Below are 7,260 nucleotides of genomic sequence, written 5' to 3'. Positions count from 1 at the left end.
AGTGACCAACTTTGCTAATTTTTTCCTCCTTGCTCTCAAATATAGTATGTGTTTGTTTATTTTTAGGTGTTTTTGAACCATTTGATAGTCTTGTTGTTGTTGTTTCATTGCTAAGTTGTGTCCGACTCTTGTACAACCCCATGGACTGTAGCCCTCCAGGCTCCTCTGTCCATGGGATTTCCCAGGCAAGAATACTGGAATGGGTTGCCATTTCCTTCTCCATGGGATCTTCCCGACTGGGTGCTCAAACCCAGGTCTACTGGTTGGCAGACAGATTCTTTACCGCTGAGCCACTGGGAAAAGTCTTAGCTATATTGAGCTAATGGTGCTGATAAAATGTATGGGTCATGACATTGCGTTTCCACTAATATCCTAAAGCATGTCATCTTTTCTATATCCTATTTATCAGTCATGGTCCAGTCACAAAAAAGAACCCCTTTAGGCATTTCATACAGAGGGAATTTATTAAAAGAAGTGGTTAGATGTGAAAGAGGAAAATAATCAAATAGGGAATGGTGAGGCAATCTAGAGACCAGAAAGAGCACTAAGACATTTCTGTCCCTTGGGCTGGAAAGACAGTAGGATGAAGTTTATTTCCAGAATACAGAAGGCATTTAATAAGGATCCATTTAGTAAGAGTTACACCATGATAGGGGGCTGCTAGAGGAACTGGGGCCACAGAAGGAGGAGATTCTAGTGGTATCTTGAGTCAAAGGGGAAGAAGCATCCTTCTGCTAATGATGACAAGAGCGGGAAAAAAATATCCTGGCTTTCCCCCATCTCCTCTTGGATATTATACCAGCTCTTCACTTGCCAAAAATTTCCAGGTGCCAGTTGCCGAAGAAGCCTAAAAAATGGAGTACCTTCTAATCCAGAGGAGACTGGGGAAGGACAGGTAATGTATTTGAGAACAAATGAATAAATAACTGGCACACTGACCATCCTTGTAATTCCTTATGAAAGAAAGGGATTAATTTAGTATCTTTCTGTCAACACCATCTTAAAACTATCTCTTAAATTTATCTCTTAAGTATGTCATGAGATGCAATCAGCTTGAAAGAATTTTTCACTTTTAAAGTGAAATGTTCAAAATCATATGGACACAGTCCAGTAACTGTTTTGACATGATATGGACATAGTCATACTCATTAAGTTTTACTAATTATTTAGGGGTTATAATTCCACATGGCAGGCAAAATTTAATCATTTATGGTCTAACATATATGCTTATTTACTCCTTTCCAGTCCTCTTTTCATTCAAGTTGCCTGAAATTGCAATATTAAAGGTTTACTTACTGTGTTCTCCGGTGAAGTTTCCAATTGACATGTGGGCTTATGATCCCTATGGGGAAAGCAAAGATCTACAACTATGTCCACATAACATAAATTTACCTTGCTGAAGAGGAAGAACAAAATCTACTAAACTGTTTATGGTGAGTCATATAGAACAGCACTGTGATTTGGACACAAATAATGCAAGATGCAGAGCTCTGTGGAAGACAAACTATAGCAAAATAAATTTGAGATTTCACATTTTATGTGAAATCACATTTTCACATGACAAATAAGGAGTTGATGACAAAAAAATGCTTAACCTAGCATTCTAGCTTAACCTAGTGTTTTAAAAGAATCAGGCTGCCACCATCATCCAGTTAGAGATAACAGATGTATGAATCAGGGCTCTGATCACAGCAGAGATGTGATACATGAAAGTGACAATGTGGACATTAATTGGTAAGTATTGAGTCAAAATTGGACTGAGTGGTATTCAGTTTTAAGAAGTCATAAGAAGCCAGTATTTTCCAATGTTCAAAAGAATAGTTGTGTCAATAAACATGGATGTATATTTGTTGAATCACCATTTATAGTAGTGAAATTCTGAAAACAAAGACGTTTATCTCTGATAATTACTAGATAATATACATTTAATATTATATTGTATGTATTAACATAGAATATATGAATATGTATTTGAATATAGATATATGTATGTGTACACATACATGCATTTAAGGTTACATCCCTGTTAACGAGAATGAGTATAGACTTGGAATGAGTGTAGATAGGTGGTAGATGGGGAAAGATGACAAAGATCACCTGTGGAAATGTGATGTTCTTTTTATGAGTCAGGCCTGGCAGGATGCACATTACTTTTACTAACATTTGTTTGGTCACATCCAACTGCAAGCGGGCTGGAAAAGGATATCCACGTACAGGCCCAGGAGGGAGAGGGGAACACAGATGTTGGTAAGCACTGGCATTCTCTTCTTCAAAGAATTATCATTAATGGCTGGCTTCCACAGGGGTGGAGTAAAAGACAGGGAGAATAAATAATTATAAAAGACACTGAAGTCAAGCTGACATATTGAGTAAAGAGATGGAAAATTATGATAGGTTTAACTTCTAGAATGATCAGGGGTGCTAGAAAGATACCTTAAAGAAGAGACCAAGTAAGCAGTGGGGGATGCAAATAGGTCCTGGAAGACAAGTAGGAACTAGAGTAAAGTTCTTATTGACTCATTTGCCTGGAATAAAACACGTGCAAACTGAAAAGTCTGCTATGGGTCAAAAACAATATACTCACTGTGTTATATTAAAGGAAGTGGGAGATGAAAGTCAAGGAAAAAGGGTGAACTAGGCAAAGAAGTCACTCAATTGTGTCCAACTCTTTGTGATCTCATGGGCAGAGGCCTACCAGTATCTTTGTCCATGGAATTCTCCAGGCAAGAATACTAGAATGGGTTGTCATCCCCTTCTCCAGGAGATCTTCCCCATCCAGATATCGAACCCAGGTCCTCTGCATTGCAGGCAGATTTTTTACCTTCTGAGCCACCAGAGAAGTAGGAAGAGAACCAGAGTATCACAGTGCCATTGTTGCTGAGCTTGGTAAACTCAGGTTCTGAGAAACAGTGGTTGCAAAAGGTGATGTGGTTTTATAAAACTTTGGGAATGAGAGCTAGTTGAAGAACTCATCTTAGCAGGTAGGAAGAAAATCTTAAGAAGAATTAGAATAGTTTTTTGATGATGCAGTTAATTTTCTCTTGACTCACCACTTCTCTCTTCAAACCTCTTTTTCCCTGCTTTAACCCCACTGAGTGACTGTCTCTCTTTCTATGTGTAGCTCACATTCATACCTCCCGAGATAGGAATTAATTGATGGGAGTGGCTGTTATTTCATACAGAGGCTCTTGCGACAAAGGTCTAGGGATAGGCTTCCTTAAGAGCTGTTAGCAGAATTTCTGATATGAGCATGGTAGGTTAGCTCAGAATCTGCTCTTCTTCCTTAGGGAATAGAATAGAACAAAGACATACACATGCACACAAACAAACTTCATTTTCAGTGACACCAGGAGGCACACAAAATATGGAAATTCTAAGCATTGTGTAATGGTGGCCAGAAGTGCCTGAGAAGCAGAGCTATCTGGGAAGTGATGCTGGTGGAGCTGGGTTGAAAAAGCTTGAGTACTCAGGATGCTGAGTGGCAGCAGACTTCAGGAAGAACTCACAATACAGTCCCTTAAAGAGAAACCAAACCTGAAAGCATAAGTGTTGAAACTTAAGCTAATGCTGCTATGAGAAGATCTAAACTCAAACAGAGCTAATGTTAGGTCATAGTAAACCTGCAAAGGGCAGGTGAAGATCAACAGGGCAGAAAGTATCACAGAAGAGACTATTAGATTTCAGATTATAGTGATGCCATGTAAATAGTATTGGAAGAACTCAAGAGATAGAACACAAGATATTGTTTCTTCCAAAATAGTTTTGGAAGAACTCACGAGATTCAGCTGATCCTCGAACAATATGGGATTCAACTACAGGAATACATTTATATACTGATTTCTTTTGATAACTATGTACTGCAGTACTGAATGGTCTGGAGTTGGATAAATCTATGGATGTGGAACCTCAGGTTTGGAGGGCTGACTGTAAAGTTCAGTTCAGTTCAGTCAGTCAGTTGCATCCATCTCGTTGTGACCCCATGGACTGCAGCATGCCAGGCTTCCCAGTCCATCACCACTTCCCAGAACTTGCTCAAACTCATGTCCATTGAGTCAGTGATGTCATCCAAATATCTCATCCTCTCTTGTCCCCTTCTCCTCCCACCTTCAATATTTCCCAGGATCAGAGTCTTTTCCAGTGAGTCAGTTCTTCATATCAGGTAGCCAAAATATTGGAATTTCAGCCTCAGCATCAGTCCTTCCAATGAATATTCAGGACTGATTTCTTTTAGGACTGACTGGTTGGATCTCCTTGCAGTCCAAGGGACTCTCAAGAGTCTTCTCCAACACCACAGTTCAAAAGCATCAATTCTTTGGTGCTCAGCTTTCTTTAAAGTCCAACTCTTACATCCATACATGACTACTAGCAAAACTATAGCTTTGTCAGCAAAGTAATGTTTCTACTTTTTAATATGTTGTCTAGGTTGTTCATAGCTTTTCTTCCAAGGAGCAAGTGTCTTTTAATTTCTTGGCTGCAGTCATAATCTGCAGTGATCTTGGAGACAAAGAAAATTAAGTTTCTCACTGTTTCCATTGTTTCCCCATCTATTTGCCATGAAGTGATGGGACCAGATGCCATGATCTTATTTTTTTGAATGATGAATTTTAAGCCAGCTTTTTCACTCTCTTCTTTCACTTTTATCAAGAGGATCTTTAGTTTCTCTTCAATTTCTTCCATAAGGGTGGTATCATCTGCACATCTGAGGTAATTGATATTGCTTTTGGGAATCTTGACTCCAGCTTGTGCTTCATCCAGCCCAGCACTTCGCATGAAGTACTCTGCATATAAGCTAAATAAGCAGGGTGACAATATACAGTCTTGAAATGGTGGTATGGACCTAACAGAAGCAGAAGATATTAAGAAGAGGTGGCAAGAATACACAGAAGAACTGTATAAAAAAGATCTTCATGACCCAGATAACCATGATGGTGTGATCAATCGCCTAGAACCAGACATCCTGGAATGTGAAGTCAAGTCGCCTTAGGAAGCATCAGTACGAACAAAGCTAGTGAAGGTGATGGAATTCCAGTTAAACTATTTCAAATTCTAAAAGATTATGCTGTGAAAATGCTGCACTCAGTATGTCAGCAAGTTTGGAAAACTTAGCAGTGGCCACAGAACAGAAAAAGTTCAGTTTTCATTTCAATTCCAAAGAAGGGCAATGCCAAAAATGTTTAAACTACCAGACAATTACACTCATCTCACACACTAGCAAAGTAATGCTCAAAATTCGCCAAGCCAGACTTTAGCAGTACATGAACCATGAACTTTCAGATGTTCAAGCTGGATTTAGAAAATTCTGAAAGAGATGGGAATACCAGATCACCTGACATGCCACCTGAGAAATCTGTATGCAGGTCAAGAGGCAACAGTTAGAACCAGACATGGGACAATGGACTGCTTCCAAATTGAGAAAGGAGCATGTCAAGGCTATATATTGATTGTAAAGTTACATGCAGATTTCCCACTAAATGGAGGTCAATGCCTTTAACCTTCTCCCAACTCACCCCATACATTTCAAGGGTCAACTGTAATGTTTTGTAAGTTCCTACTTAATCACCCAAAAACATGAGATGACTGGAAAAGAAAATGGTAAAAGACTGGTGGCAACCCTGAATATATATAAAGTTAGAATTAAGGGGAAAAAAGAAAAATCAATTTTGGAATAAGGAGATGAGAGGTATAATAACCTTGTTGATGGCTTCATTTTTATTCCAACTAGATCAGTTGCATATGTATTGGTTACAATTATTGTTCCAGGAAGACAAAATGACTTAATGTGGAAAACAAATGGACATTCTGAAGCAAGGTGATTCACAAGTGTCTCTCTCAGACTAATATTCTGGGGATGTATATTTATTTTGCAGGCAAAGTGGCTTCTTTGCCTTAATTGAACTTGTGGTAACTTGTCCTTTAAGAGATGACTGAGGGTAAATGGAACTGCATGTGGTCCTAGGAAGATGTGCCCCAAAGACTGGCCTCATAAGGGTTGCTTGGGCCTGCACTCTACTTGAGACTGAAATCTTGGACATTTACAACCCTGTAGACTCTGCTTTCCTTGTTTGCACTCAGGTAAGATTTGGTTGACTTCAGTACAATCATTTGTGAGGTTGATAAATATTTGTCCCTTTTCTTTCTCTCTCATCCCTGCTGAGATAATTCTCCTCAATCATCCCCTGGGCCTCTTGCCTCTTGGAACCCTTGATGAGCACAGCTTCATGGAGATTTGAGGACAGGGTTGGTGAGGGCTGCTTGAAAGGCCTGTCCCTCTATACCCCCGAGGAAACCTTTGTTCTGTTATATTATTTGCTGATGATTTTTTATGAGCTTATTTTAAGCAAACCTTACAGTGAGTGCTGAATAGGCCGTACAGAAGTCACTGTGGAAAATAAAAGGAAGAAGAAAAATGGTGAGTCTGTTTCTTTTCCAAAAGCCCCCAAATAAACTAGGGAATATAGTCAAATCAGTTTGACTTTATTTTCATGAAGTGAATTTCTCTATTTGCATGCTTGACTCAGTTGACTGCCTAGTAATGGTCACGTGCAGGAGGATGGAAGAATTAGCTGACCTATTTCCACTGCATGAATCATAGGAAGAGGGGAGGTCTGGCTCACTGTTCAGACTGGCTGGAGTTTGTGTTCAGTCATAAGTGATGGAAACTTTCTCATCAGTGTGATTTACATAATGAAGGAAATTTACTTTGCCTACAAATGTTCCTTCTGTGTGTCATGGAACCCCAGCAATATTTGGGCTCTACATTCTTGGATCCTGAAGATTTATGTATTAATATGTGACATACAAATGCAAAATACAAATTCCCTATGATAGGAATAACACAAAATGATCACTGTGATGCAGTCATACCATAGCTCAAATTCATGTGTAAAAATAGCCTTCCTATAACTTACCAGGGGCCTAGTACACAGGGTGGAAGGAGGAAGATTTTTCTGGGCCAAAGGGAGGTGGGAGAGTGCAGAGGGCATGAAGGCCGCCTGAATAGGCACTAAAGTAGTATGCATGGGAACGTTGGCAAAGGGGCTAGAAAAGAGTCTTTAAAGGGGAGCTTGGGTCCAGGAATTAGGTTATTTTCTAATTCTATATAGGGAGGACCTGCTGCTGCTAGAAGTGGAAATTTCACATACACTGCACTGGCCTCCTTTCCTAATGTTTTGCTGAAAAGCCTCTTTTATTTGGGCTACGAGGTGAAAATAAGGAGGACAAAAGGGCAAAGAAGGGCCAGTTATTTAGGGCAGTCAGAGG

Source organism: Muntiacus reevesi, chromosome 9 (assembly GCF_963930625.1).
Source record: "Muntiacus reevesi chromosome 9, mMunRee1.1, whole genome shotgun sequence".
Lineage (NCBI taxonomy): Eukaryota > Metazoa > Chordata > Mammalia > Artiodactyla > Cervidae > Muntiacus > Muntiacus reevesi.
The sequence above is the reverse complement of the archived record's forward strand: the minus strand, read 5'-3'. Positions refer to the sequence as shown.